Here is a 12,870-nt window from a genome sequence, read left to right as displayed (position 1 = left end):
TAGGCCGGGTCCCCGCGGGTGGTCCCCGAACCCACTCTTCCAAGTTTTCGAGGGCTGTGGGTAAAAAGTCACAGACAGACAGACAGACAGACAGACAGACAGACAGACAGATAGACAGATAGACAGATAGACAATCCTGGTGAAGTGATTGTATTTTTGGGGGGGGCTCAAAACACACACACACACACAATCCTGGTGAAGTGATTGTATTTTTTGGGGGGGCTCAAAACCACACACACACACACACACACACACACACACAATCCTGGTGAAGTGATTGTATTTTTTTGGGGGGCTCAAAACACACACACACACACACACACACACACACACACACACACACACACACACACACACACACACACAATCCTGGTGAAGTGATTGTATTTTTGGGGGGCTCAAAACACACACACACACACACACACACACACACACACACACACACACACACACCTCTCCTGGCCAATGTTTATTTTTTTTTTTTTTTTTTTAAGTAAAATGGCGGGAAAACGGGGACCCCCATGAAGGGGGCTTCGCACTTGTTTCAGTTTGGATGATTCTTCTTTTTCCATTCCTTCTCTTCTTCTGCTAGCTGTTTTACATAGCTTGGTGTATTTCTTTTTCCTTGACAATGGGAGAAAAGTGTTGCACCGTTCCCGGAGGTACTGCAATACCGGGTCGATGCGTGGAGCGGACGGAGCAAGCCCCATTTCCGACTCCCTGTTCGAAAAATCCATTTAATATGTAGTCCCCCGATGGGGGCGTATCAGATATTAAACTGATAAGAACAGATTTTTTTTTTTTATAAAATATATTTATTACGTTCAAAACCCAACAAAAATCTTATACAATCAATCAATTCAAACACAAATTCCATTAAACATTTCAAAACTATTCAATAATAACCAAACCCAAAAACCAAAACGTCATGAGAGCATCTACCCTCCCCTTCCCACCTACAAACCAAAACCCATACACATATCAAATAACCAAAATTAAACACTCACCCTATACTCCCGACCGACGGGGACGCCTCCTCCACTCCTGACGTTCCACCGTCGGCCACCATCCCCTCTCCCCTAGAAACAAAACAATTCCCGGCACACCCACACTCTGTGTCTTGTGCCCCCCCACTCAAATCCACCACCCGGCCCTCCTCCGAACTCAGACCCGAGCACCCCATGCCCCCAAACAGAAAACTTGCTCCTTCCTCCATCCCCCAATCCTGGGCCATGCCTGGGAGGTCCAGCTCTGCCAGGGGTGTAAAGGAACAGGAAGAAGAGGGAGCCCACGAGGGCCCAGCATCCTCTCCCCCTTGCCCTTCCTTCACCACCACCCTTTTACCACCCTTCTTCCTCCTGCTTTCCGGGCGCTCCCCCTTCTTAGGTCTCTTTATTGGTGGAGGGCGCAGCCAGGGAACATTCCTTTCCTCGTCCGTCAACCCCCCCCTCGCTTCATTCATATTGTCCGGCAGCCCCCCACCATCTCCCTCAGCTCCTCCACCCGTGATCTCACCTCTTTACTGTCCCCCCACTCCTTCACTCCTTCTCCTACTGGTCCCGCCACCACTGCCTTCTCTTTCTCCTCCCTTTCTGTCTCTTTCTTCTCCACCACCTTCTTCCCTGTCTCCTTCCTTTCTGTCTCTTTCTTCTCCACCACCTTCTTCCCTGTCTCCTTCCTTTCTGTCTCTTTCTCCTCCACCACCTTCTTCCCTGTCTCCTTCCTTTCTGTCTCTTTCTCCTCCACCACCTTCTTCCCTCTCTCCTTCCTTTCTGTCTCTTTCTCCTCCACCACCTTCTTCCCTGTCTCCTTCCTTTCTATCTCTTTCTTCTCCACCGCCGTCTTCCCAGTCTCCTTTCTTTCTGTCTCTTTCTCCTCCACCACCTTCTTCCCTGTCTCCTTCCTTTCTGTCTCTTTCTTCTCCACCACCTTCTTCCCTGTCTCCTTCCTTTCTGTCTCTTTCTTCTCCACCTCCGTCTTCTCTATCTCCTCCCTCTCTGTTCCCTTCTCCATCTCCTTCTCCACCGCCGTCTTCTCCGACCCCTCCACTCTCTTATCTCCTTCCTCCTCCTGCTCCTTCTCTCCTTCAGCCTCCTGCTCCTCCTCTCCTTCAGCCTCCCGCCCCTCCGATTCCACCATGTCCACTTCTTCCTTTTCCTCTTCTTCTTCTACTGTCGCTCTGTCCTTCTTCTCCCGCCGTGTGTCCTTTTCCTCTGTGCCAGTTCTTGTTTCTTTGTCCCCTCCTCTTCTTCCCCCATCCCCGGCTCTCGCTCCCCCCCCAGCTGCAGACGCGTATGACCTCTGACGCGCCGGGCATTCACGCCACAGGTGCGTTAGCATGCCACACCCGTGACATGCCTTCGGCGCGTCACAGTCCCTCGCCTCGTGCTCCGCAGATCCACAGTACCTACACTTCTTTGTACTGCACGAGGCGAGGATATGACCATAGGCCATACAACGCCTGCAAAACGGAGGCTGACGGGCATAATACAATGTCCCCGGTCAGCCCCCAGGGAGAACATAGCCGGAGGATGGAGGTAGCCTCCCAGGCCCTTTGGGTCTTCCCTGAGAAGAGCTTGATATGCTCTCCTCCCAGTCCAAAACCCGAGTGAATCCTTGAGGAGCCTTCCTGAGGAGATGTTATCCATATACCTCCCCAGGAAGGTCCTCACCTCTTCTTCTTTCACGTATGGGTTATACATCGTAACCGTCACCACTCTAAAATTTGTCTTCGCCAGGTTCGTCACTGCATAGAAGCACATAGGCTTCACTTCCTCCAATTCCCTTGCCTTCTGCATCGTGTCCTCATGTTGTTTTTCTGTGTACAATGTCACATCAAAACCTCCCTCTATTGGATTCCCCTGGAGGCAGAAGACATCCTTTACTCCAATCTTGAGCGCACCCATCAAGATAGTTCTCCCGAATGTCTCCCTCCCAAATTGCTCCACCGCTTTGTCCTTCCACACGAATCTCAACGTGTTGGCCAATCCGATCCCCGGAACCGACCTGCTCCGCTCATTTCCCTCCATTCCTTACAGAAAATAAGGCTCTCTTCAAAAAGTGACTCAAAAACAAAAAACTTTCCTCCCTCCGGGCTTCCTTCGACCTTTTGGCTCAGCGGGCTTTGGGGCACCTCGGTACCAAGCTTGATCTGAGCCAAAAGGCCGAGAAGCGATAACCCACAAATTGACCCCTGCACCCGCCGGTGCCCGGGGGGCCTCGGCAGACCTCATCGGTTTGGCAAAAGTTGGCTCCTCCTCACCCAACGCTTCCCTGGTGACAGGCGGGTGTGTTTTTTTAAAAGTCGCTAATGCGTCGTTAGGTCACTAGCTCTTTAATCCTAGTGCGACTATTTGTTCAATGCCCGGCAAATACACCAGTCATCGTCGGGCTTGAACTCAATTGCCCGAGCGACTACTTTGAGTGGAAAAAATACGCCGGTCGGTCAGCCGGCTTCAAGTCAAACGCCTGAGCAAAAGTCTCGGCGTCATCTCTGTCAATTTCTCTTGAAACAAGATACCGGGCTCTGCCAGAAGCAAAGCCCTTCCAAAAATACGTTGAACTCGTAAGTGTTCCTCTCCACGGAAGTCTTTAGTAAAAGGCGAAAGGCTTGTGCGTAATGAAGAGAAACCAGAGTCGTATGGAAGTCAGAGGTCGGGGCCCGAGACACACACGGTGCACTCTAGGCCGGGTCCCCGCGGGTGGTCCCCGAACCCACTCTTCCAAGTTTTCGAGGGCTGTGGGTAAAAAGTCACAGACAGACAGACAGACAGACAGACAGACAGACAGACTAGACAGATAGACAGATAGACAGATAGACAGATAGACAATCCTGGTGAAGTGATTGTATTTTTGGGGGGCTCAAAACACACACACACACACAATCCTGGTGAAGTGATTGTATTTTTTTTGGGGGGCTCAAAACACACACACACACACACACACACACACACACAATCCTGGTGAAGTGATTGTATTTTTTGGGGGGGCTCAAAAACACACACACACACACACACACACACACACACACACACACACACACACACACACAATCCTGGTGAAGTGATTGTATTTTTTGGGGGGGCTCAAAAACACACACACACACACACACACACACACACACACACACACACACACACACACACTCTCCTGGCCAATGTTTTTTTTTTTTTTATTTTTTTAAGTAAAATGGCGGGAAAACGGGGACCCCCATGAAGGGGGCTTCGCACTTGTTTCAGTTTGGATGATTCTTCTTTTCCATTCCTTCTCTTCTTCTGCTAGCTGTTTTACATAGCTTGGTGTATTTCTTTTTCCTTGACAATGGGAGAAAAGTGTTGCACCGTTCCCGGAGGTACTGCAATACCGGGTCGATCGTGGAGCGGACGGAGCAAGCCCCATTTCCGACTCCCTGTTCGAAAAATCCATTTAATATGTAGTCCCCCGATGGGGACGTATCAGATATTAAACTGATAAGAACAGATTTTTTTTTTTTACAAAATATATTTATTACATTCAAGCCTTTCAATACAAAACCATATATCAATCAAAAATCATAACTAGGCATTTATAAACTACAACACAAACACTAAAACCCCAAAACAAAAACTCGGTCTTCCCTGCCCTTCCCACCTACAAACCAAAACCCATACCCACATCAAATACCCAAAGAAACTCACCCTATACTCCCGACCGACGGGACGCCTCCTCCACTCCTGACGCTCCACCGTCGGCCACCATCCCCTCTCCCCTGGAAACAAAATCAATATCCGGCACACCCACACTCTGTGCCTTGTGCCCCCACTCAAATCCACCACCCCCTCCGACTCCGGCCCGGGGACCCCATGCCCCTAAACAGGGAGCTTAAACCTCCCTCCATCGCCCAATCCTGGGCCATTCCTGTGAGGTCCAGCTCAGATAGGGGTGTAAAGGAGAAGGAAGAGGGAGCCCACGAGGGCCCTGCAACCTCCCCCTCCCCTCCCCCTGATCTGCCCTCCCCCTCTTTTACCACCTTTCCTCCTTGAGCGCTCCCCCTTTTTAGTCCTTTTAAGTGGTGGAGTAAAAGGCAAAACGTTCTCATAACTTGCCTCCTTCTCCACCTCTACCCGTGGTTCCCCTTTTTACTGCCCCCCCTCCTTCACTCCCTCTCCCTCTGGTCCCGCCACCACTGCCTTCTCTGTCTCCTCCCCTTCAGTCTCCTTCCTCTCCACCTCCGTCTTCCCTGTCTCCTCCTTCTCTGTTCCCTTCTCCAGCTCCTTCTCCACCGCCGTCTTCTCCGACCCCTCCACTCTCTTATCTCCTTCCTCCTCCTGCTCCTTCTCTCCTTCAGCCTCCTGCTCCTCCTCTCCTTCAGCCTCCCGCCCCTCCGATTCCACCATGTCCACTTCTTCCTTTTCCTCTTCTTCTCCTACTGTCGCTCTGTCCTTCTTCTCCCGCCGTGTGTCCTTTTCCTCTGTGCCAGTTCTTGTTTCTTTGTCCCCTCCTCTTCTTCCCCCATCCCCGGCTCTCGCTCCCCCCCCAGCTGCAGACGCGTATGACCGGTGACGCGCCGGGCATTCACGCCACAGGTGCGTAATCATGCCACACCCGTGACATGCCTTCGGCGCGTCACAGTCCCTCGCCTCGTGCTCCGCAGATCCACAATACCTGCACTTCTTTGTGCTGCACGAGGCGAGGATATGACCATAGGCCATACAACGCCTGCAGAACGGGGGCTGACGTGCATAATACAACGTCCCCTGTCAGCCCCCAGGGAGAACATCGCCGGCGGATGGAGGTAACCCCAACCCCTCAGGGTCCTCCCTGAGCAACGCCTGGAATCCTCTCTTCCCATCCCAGAAGCCCAGGGAGTCCCTGAGGAGCCTTGCCGAGGAGACATTGTCCATGTAGCGCCCAAGGAAAGTCCTCACCTCCTCGTCCTTCACATGAGGGTTATACATATTAACCGTGACCACCCGGAAATTAGTTTTCCCAGGCTGGTCACCTCGTAATGACACATCGGTCCATCCTTTCCCACTTCTCTCGCCCTCCTCATCACGTCCTCATACCTGTCTTCTTTGTGGAGCGTCACGTCGTAAGCCACCTCCAGTGGGTTCGCCTGGAGGCACAACACTTCCCCCCACCTCCAACTTTAGGATCCCAATCAATATTTTTCTCCCAAAGGTCTCCCTCCCAAACGGCTCCATCTCCTTGTTCCTCCAGGCGAACCTCACCGTGTTCGCTATCCCGACTCCAGGCATCTTGTTTGGAGCATGTCGAGCCATCTTGAAAAAAGCTCTCTTAAAAAGAAGCCACTAGAAAAATTATTTTTTGAAAATGGAAAAAAACCGTCTCCCACACTCCAAACCTTTCCTCCCTCCGGCCTTCCTTCGACCTTTTGGCTCAGCGGGCTTTGGGGCACCTCGGTACCAAGCTTGATCTGAGCCAAAAGGCCGAGAAGCGATAACCCACAAATTGACCCCTGCACCCGCCGGGCCCCCGGGGGCCTCGGCAGACCTCATCGGTTTGGCAAAAGTTGGCTCCTCCTCACCCAACGCTTCCCTGGTGACAGGCGGGTGTGTTTTTTTTTTAAAAGTCGCTAATGCGTCGTTAGGTCACTAGCTCTTTAATCCTAGTGCGACTATTTGTTCAATGCCCGGCAAATACACCAGTCATCGTCGGGCTTGAACTCAATTGCCCGAGCGACTACTTTGAGTGGAAAAAATACGCCGGTCGGTCAGCCGGCTTCAAGTCAAACGCCTGAGCAAAAAGTCTCGGCGTCATCTCTGTCAATTTCTCTTGAAACAAGATACCGGGCTCTGCCAGAAGCAAAGCCCTTCCAAAAATACGTTGAACTCGTAAGTGTTCCTCTCCACGGAAGTCTTTAGTAAAAGGCGAAAGGCTTGTGCGTAATGAAGAGAAACCAGAGTCGTATGGAAGTCAGAGGTCGGGGCCCGAGACACACACGGTGCACTCTAGGCCGGGTCCCCGCGGGTGGTCCCCGAACCCACTCTTCCAAGTTTTCGAGGGCTGTGGGTAAAAAGTCACAGACAGACAGACAGACAGACAGACAGACAGACAGACAGACAGATAGACAGATAGACAGATAGACAGATAGACAATCCTGGTGAAGTGATTGTATTTTTGGGGGGGGCTCAAAACACACACACACACACAATCCTGGTGAAGTGATTGTATTTTTTGGGGGGCTCAAAACACACACACACACACACACACACACACACACACAATCCTGGTGAAGTGATTGTATTTTTTGGGGGGCTCAAAACACACACACACACACACACACACACACACACACACACACACACACACACACACACACACACACAATCCTGGTGAAGTGATTGTATTTTTTGGGGGGCTCAAAACACACACACACACACACACACACACACACACACACACACACACACACACACACACTCTCCTGGCCAATGTTTTTTTTTTTTTTTTTTTTTTAAGTAAAATGGCGGGAAAACGGGGGACCCCCATGAAGGGGGCTTCGCACTTGTTTCAGTTTGGATGATTCTTCTTTTTCCATTCCTTCTCTTCTTCTGCTAGCTGTTTTACATAGCTTGGTGTATTTCTTTTTCCTTGACAATGGGAGAAAAGTGTTGCACCGTTCCCGGAGGTACTGCAATACCGGGTCGATGCGTGGAGCGGACGGAGCAAGCCCCATTTCCGACTCCCTGTTCGAAAAATCCATTTAATATGTAGTCCCCCGATGGGGGACGTATCAGATATTAAACTGATAAGAACAGATTTTTTTTTTATAAAATATATTTATTACGTTCAAAACCCAACAAAAATCTTATACAATCAATCAATTCAAACACAAATTCCATTAAACATTTCAAAACTATTCAATAATAACCAAACCCAAAAACCAAAACGTCATGAGAGCATCTACCCTCCCCTTCCCACCTACAAACCAAAACCCATACACATATCAAATAACCAAAATTAAACACTCACCCTATACTCCCGACCGACGGGGACGCCTCCTCCACTCCTGACGTTCCACCGTCGGCCACCATCCCCTCTCCCCTAGAAACAAAAACAATTCCCGGCACACCCACACTCTGTGTCTTGTGCCCCCACTCAAATCCACCACCCGGCCCTCCTCCGAACTCAGACCCGAGCACCCCATGCCCCCAAACAGAAAACTTGCTCCTTCCTCCATCCCCCAATCCTGGGCCATGCCTGGGAGGTCCAGCTCTGCCAGGGGTGTAAAGGAACAGGAAGAAGAGGGAGCCCACGAGGGCCCAGCATCCTCTCCCCCTTGCCCTTCCTTCACCACCACCCTTTTACCACCCTTCTTCCTCCTGCTTTCCGGCGCTCCCCCTTCTTAGGTCTCTTTATTGGTGGAGGGCGCAGCCAGGGAACATTCCTTTCCTCGTCCGTCAAACCCCCCTCGCTTCATTCATATTGTCCGGCAGCCCCCCACCATCTCCCTCAGCTCCTCCACCCGTGATCTCACCTCTTTACTGTCCCCCCACTCCTTCACTCCTTCTCCTACTGGTCCCGCCACCACTGCCTTCTCTTTCTCCTCCCTTTCTGTCTCTTTCTTCTCCACCACCTTCTTCCCTGTCTCCTTCCTTTCTGTCTCTTTCTTCTCCACCACCTTCTTCCCTGTCTCCTTCCTTTCTGTCTCTTTCTCCTCCACCACCTTCTTCCCTGTCTCCTTCCTTTCTGTCTCTTTCTCCTCCACCACCTTCTTCCCTCTCTCCTTCCTTTCTGTCTCTTTCTCCTCCACCACCTTCTTCCCTGTCTCCTTCCTTTCTATCTCTTTCTTCTCCACCGCCGTCTTCCCAGTCTCCTTTCTTTCTGTCTCTTTCTCCTCCACCACCTTCTTCCCTGTCTCCTTCCTTTCTGTCTCTTTCTTCTCCACCACCTTCTTCCCTGTCTCCTTCCTTTCTGTCTCTTTCTTCTCCACCTCCGTCTTCTCTATCTCCTCCCTCTCTGTTCCCTTCTCCATCTCCTTCTCCACCGCCGTCTTCTCCGACCCCTCCACTCTCTTATCTCCTTCCTCCTCCTGCTCCTTCTCTCCTTCAGCCTCCTGCTCCTCCTCTCCTTCAGCCTCCCGCCCCTCCGATTCCACCATGTCCACTTCTTCCTTTTCCTCTTCTTCTTCTACTGTCGCTCTGTCCTTCTTCTCCCGCCGTGTGTCCTTTTCCTCTGTGCCAGTTCTTGTTTCTTTGTCCCCTCCTCTTCTTCCCCCATCCCCGGCTCTCGCTCCCCCCCCAGCTGCAGACGCGTATGACCTCTGACGCGCCGGGCATTCACGCCACAGGTGCGTTAGCATGCCACACCGTGACATGCCTTCGGCGCGTCACAGTCCCTCGCCTCGTGCTCCGCAGATCCACAGTACCTACACTTCTTTGTACTGCACGAGGCGAGGATATGACCATAGGCCATACAACGCCTGCAAAACGGAGGCTGACGGGCATAATACAATGTCCCCCGGTCAGCCCCCAGGGAGAACATAGCCGGAGGATGGAGGTAGCCTCCCAGGCCCTTTGGGTCTTCCCTGAGAAGAGCTTGATATGCTCTCCTCCCAGTCCAAAACCCGAGTGAATCCTTGAGGAGCCTTCCTGAGGAGATGTTATCCATATACCTCCCCAGGAAGGTCCTCACCTCTTCTTCTTTCACGTATGGGTTATACATCGTAACCGTCACCACTCTAAAATTTGTCTTCGCCAGGTTCGTCACTGCATAGAAGCACATAGGCTTCACTTCCTCCAATTCCCTTGCCTTCTGCATCGTGTCCTCATGTTGTTTTTCTGTGTACAATGTCACATCAAAACCTCCCTCTATTGGATTCCCCTGGAGGCAGAAGACATCCTTTACTCCAATCTTGAGCGCACCCATCAAGATAGTTCTCCCGAATGTCTCCCTCCCAAATTGCTCCACCGCTTTGTCCTTCCACACGAATCTCAACGTGTTGGCCAATCCGATCCCCGGAACCGACCTGCTCCGCTCATTTCCCTCCATTCCTTACAGAAAATAAGGCTCTCTTCAAAAAGTGACTCAAAAACAAAAACTTTCCTCCCTCCGGGCTTCCTTCGACCTTTTGGCTCAGCGGGCTTTGGGGCACCTCGGTACCAAGCTTGATCTGAGCCAAAAGGCCGAGAAGCGATAACCCACAAATTGACCCCTGCACCCGCCGGTGCCCGGGGCCTCGGCAGACCTCATCGGTTTGGCAAAAGTTGGCTCCTCCTCACCCAACGCTTCCCTGGTGACAGGCGGGTGTGTTTTTTTAAAAGTCGCTAATGCGTCGTTAGGTCACTAGCTCTTTAATCCTAGTGCGACTATTTGTTCAATGCCCGGCAAATACACCAGTCATCGTCGGGCTTGAACTCAATTGCCCGAGCGACTACTTTGAGTGGAAAAAATACGCCGGTCGGTCAGCCGGCTTCAAGTCAAACGCCTGAGCAAAAGTCTCGGCGTCATCTCTGTCAATTTCTCTTGAAACAAGATACCGGGCTCTGCCAGAAGCAAAGCCCTTCCAAAAATACGTTGAACTCGTAAGTGTTCCTCTCCACGGAAGTCTTTAGTAAAAGGCGAAAGGCTTGTGCGTAATGAAGAGAAACCAGAGTCGTATGGAAGTCAGAGGTCGGGGCCCGAGACACACACGGTGCACTCTAGGCCGGGTCCCCGCGGGTGGTCCCCGAACCCACTCTTCCAAGTTTTCGAGGGCTGTGGGTAAAAAGTCACAGACAGACAGACAGACAGACAGACAGACAGACAGACAGATAGACAGATAGACAGATAGACAGATAGACAATCCTGGTGAAGTGATTGTATTTTTGGGGGGGCTCAAAAACACACACACACACACAATCCTGGTGAAGTGATTGTATTTTTGGGGGGCTCAAAAACACACACACACACACACACACACACACACACACAATCCTGGTGAAGTGATTGTATTTTTGGGGGGCTCAAAACCACACACACACACACACACACACACACACACACACACACACACACACACACACACACACAATCCTGGTGAAGTGATTGTATTTTTGGGGGGCTCAAAACACACACACACACACACACACACACACACACACACACACACACACACACACACACTCTCCTGGCCAATGTTTATTTTTTTTTTTTTTTTTTAAGTAAAATGGCGGGAAAACGGGGACCCCCATGAAGGGGGCTTCGCACTTGTTTCAGTTTGGATGATTCTTCTTTTTCCATTCCTTCTCTTCTTCTGCTAGCTGTTTTACATAGCTTGGTGTATTTCTTTTTCCTTGACAATGGGAGAAAAGTGTTGCACCGTTCCCGGAGGTACTGCAATACCGGGTCGATGCGTGGAGCGGACGGAGCAAGCCCCATTTCCGACTCCCTGTTCGAAAAATCCATTTAATATGTAGTCCCCCGATGGGGACGTATCAGATATTAAACTGATAAGAACAGATTTTTTTTTTATAAAATATATTTATTACGTTCAAAACCCAACAAAATCTTATACAATCAATCAATTCAAACACAAATTCCATTAAACATTTCAAAACTATTCAATAATAACCAAACCCAAAAACCAAAACGTCATGAGAGCATCTACCCTCCCCTTCCCACCTACAAACCAAAACCCATACACATATCAAATAACCAAAATTAAACACTCACCCTATACTCCCGACCGACGGGGACGCCTCCTCCACTCCTGACGTTCCACCGTCGGCCACCATCCCCTCTCCCCTAGAAACAAAAACAATTCCCGGCACACCCACACTCTGTGTCTTGTGCCCCCACTCAAATCCACCACCCGGCCCTCCTCCGAACTCAGACCCGAGCACCCCATGCCCCCAAACAGAAAACTTGCTCCTTCCTCCATCCCCCAATCCTGGGCCATGCCTGGGAGGTCCAGCTCTGCCAGGGGTGTAAAGGAACAGGAAGAAGAGGGAGCCCACGAGGGCCCAGCATCCTCTCCCCCTTGCCCTTCCTTCACCACCACCCTTTTACCACCCTTCTTCCTCCTGCTTTCCGGGCGCTCCCCTTCTTAGGTCTCTTTATTGGTGGAGGGCGCAGCCAGGGAACATTCCTTTCCTCGTCCGTCAAACCCCCCCTCGCTTCATTCATATTGTCCGGCAGCCCCCCACCATCTCCCTCAGCTCCTCCACCCGTGATCTCACCTCTTTACTGTCCCCCACTCCTTCACTCCTTCTCCTACTGGTCCCGCCACCACTGCCTTCTCTTTCTCCTCCCTTTCTGTCTCTTTCTTCTCCACCACCTTCTTCCCTGTCTCCTTCCTTTCTGTCTCTTTCTTCTCCACCACCTTCTTCCCTGTCTCCTTCCTTTCTGTCTCTTTCTCCTCCACCACCTTCTTCCCTGTCTCCTTCCTTTCTGTCTCTTTCTCCTCCACCACCTTCTTCCCTCTCTCCTTCCTTTCTGTCTCTTTCTCCTCCACCACCTTCTTCCCTGTCTCCTTCCTTTCTATCTCTTTCTTCTCCACCGCCGTCTTCCCAGTCTCCTTTCTTTCTGTCTCTTTCTCCTCCACCACCTTCTTCCCTGTCTCCTTCCTTTCTGTCTCTTTCTTCTCCACCACCTTCTTCCCTGTCTCCTTCCTTTCTGTCTCTTTCTTCTCCACCTCCGTCTTCCCTATCTCCTCCCTCTCTGTTCCCTTCTCCATCTCCTTCTCCACCGCCGTCTTCTCCGACCCCTCCACTCTCTTATCTCCTTCCTCCTCCTGCTCCTTCTCCCTTCAGCCTCCTGCTCCTCCTCTCCTTCAGCCTCCCGCCCCTCCGATTCCACCATGTCCACTTCTTCCTTTTCCTCTTCTTCTTCTACTGTCGCTCTGTCCTTCTTCTCCCGCCGTGTGTCCTTTTCCTCTGTGCCAGTTCT

The 12,870-nt window shown here is 51.2% G+C and overlaps 3 non-coding genes and 4 pseudogenes across 3 annotated transcripts; all 7 read right to left on the bottom strand.

Moving 5' to 3' along the window:
• Positions 1 to 640: 640 nt before the first annotated feature.
• On the bottom strand, positions 641 to 815 carry LOC123740400 (uncharacterized; annotated as a pseudogene).
• Positions 816 to 3,522: 2,707 nt separating this feature from the next.
• On the bottom strand, positions 3,523 to 3,639 carry LOC123740540 (U5 spliceosomal RNA). The gene has a single exon (XR_006768422.1). It is a non-coding gene; the product is annotated as a U5 spliceosomal RNA (small nuclear RNA).
• Positions 3,640 to 4,329: 690 nt separating this feature from the next.
• LOC123740409 (uncharacterized) lies at positions 4,330 to 4,503 on the bottom strand (annotated as a pseudogene).
• Positions 4,504 to 6,790: 2,287 nt separating this feature from the next.
• On the bottom strand, positions 6,791 to 6,907 carry LOC123740538 (U5 spliceosomal RNA). The gene has a single exon (XR_006768420.1). It is a non-coding gene; the product is annotated as a U5 spliceosomal RNA (small nuclear RNA).
• Positions 6,908 to 7,608: 701 nt separating this feature from the next.
• LOC123740331 (uncharacterized) lies at positions 7,609 to 7,782 on the bottom strand (annotated as a pseudogene).
• Positions 7,783 to 10,483: 2,701 nt separating this feature from the next.
• LOC123740537 (U5 spliceosomal RNA) lies at positions 10,484 to 10,600 on the bottom strand. Its single transcript, XR_006768419.1, has one exon. It is a non-coding gene; the product is annotated as a U5 spliceosomal RNA (small nuclear RNA).
• Positions 10,601 to 11,291: 691 nt separating this feature from the next.
• Positions 11,292 to 11,464, bottom strand: LOC123740381 (uncharacterized; annotated as a pseudogene).
• Between the last annotated feature and the right edge of the window lie 1,406 nt (positions 11,465 to 12,870).

The sequence above is a fragment of the Salmo salar genome, unplaced genomic scaffold, assembly GCF_905237065.1.
Source record: "Salmo salar unplaced genomic scaffold, Ssal_v3.1, whole genome shotgun sequence".
NCBI classification, from domain to species: domain Eukaryota; kingdom Metazoa; phylum Chordata; class Actinopteri; order Salmoniformes; family Salmonidae; genus Salmo; species Salmo salar.
This window is presented reverse-complemented; position numbering and strand designations above follow the sequence as displayed.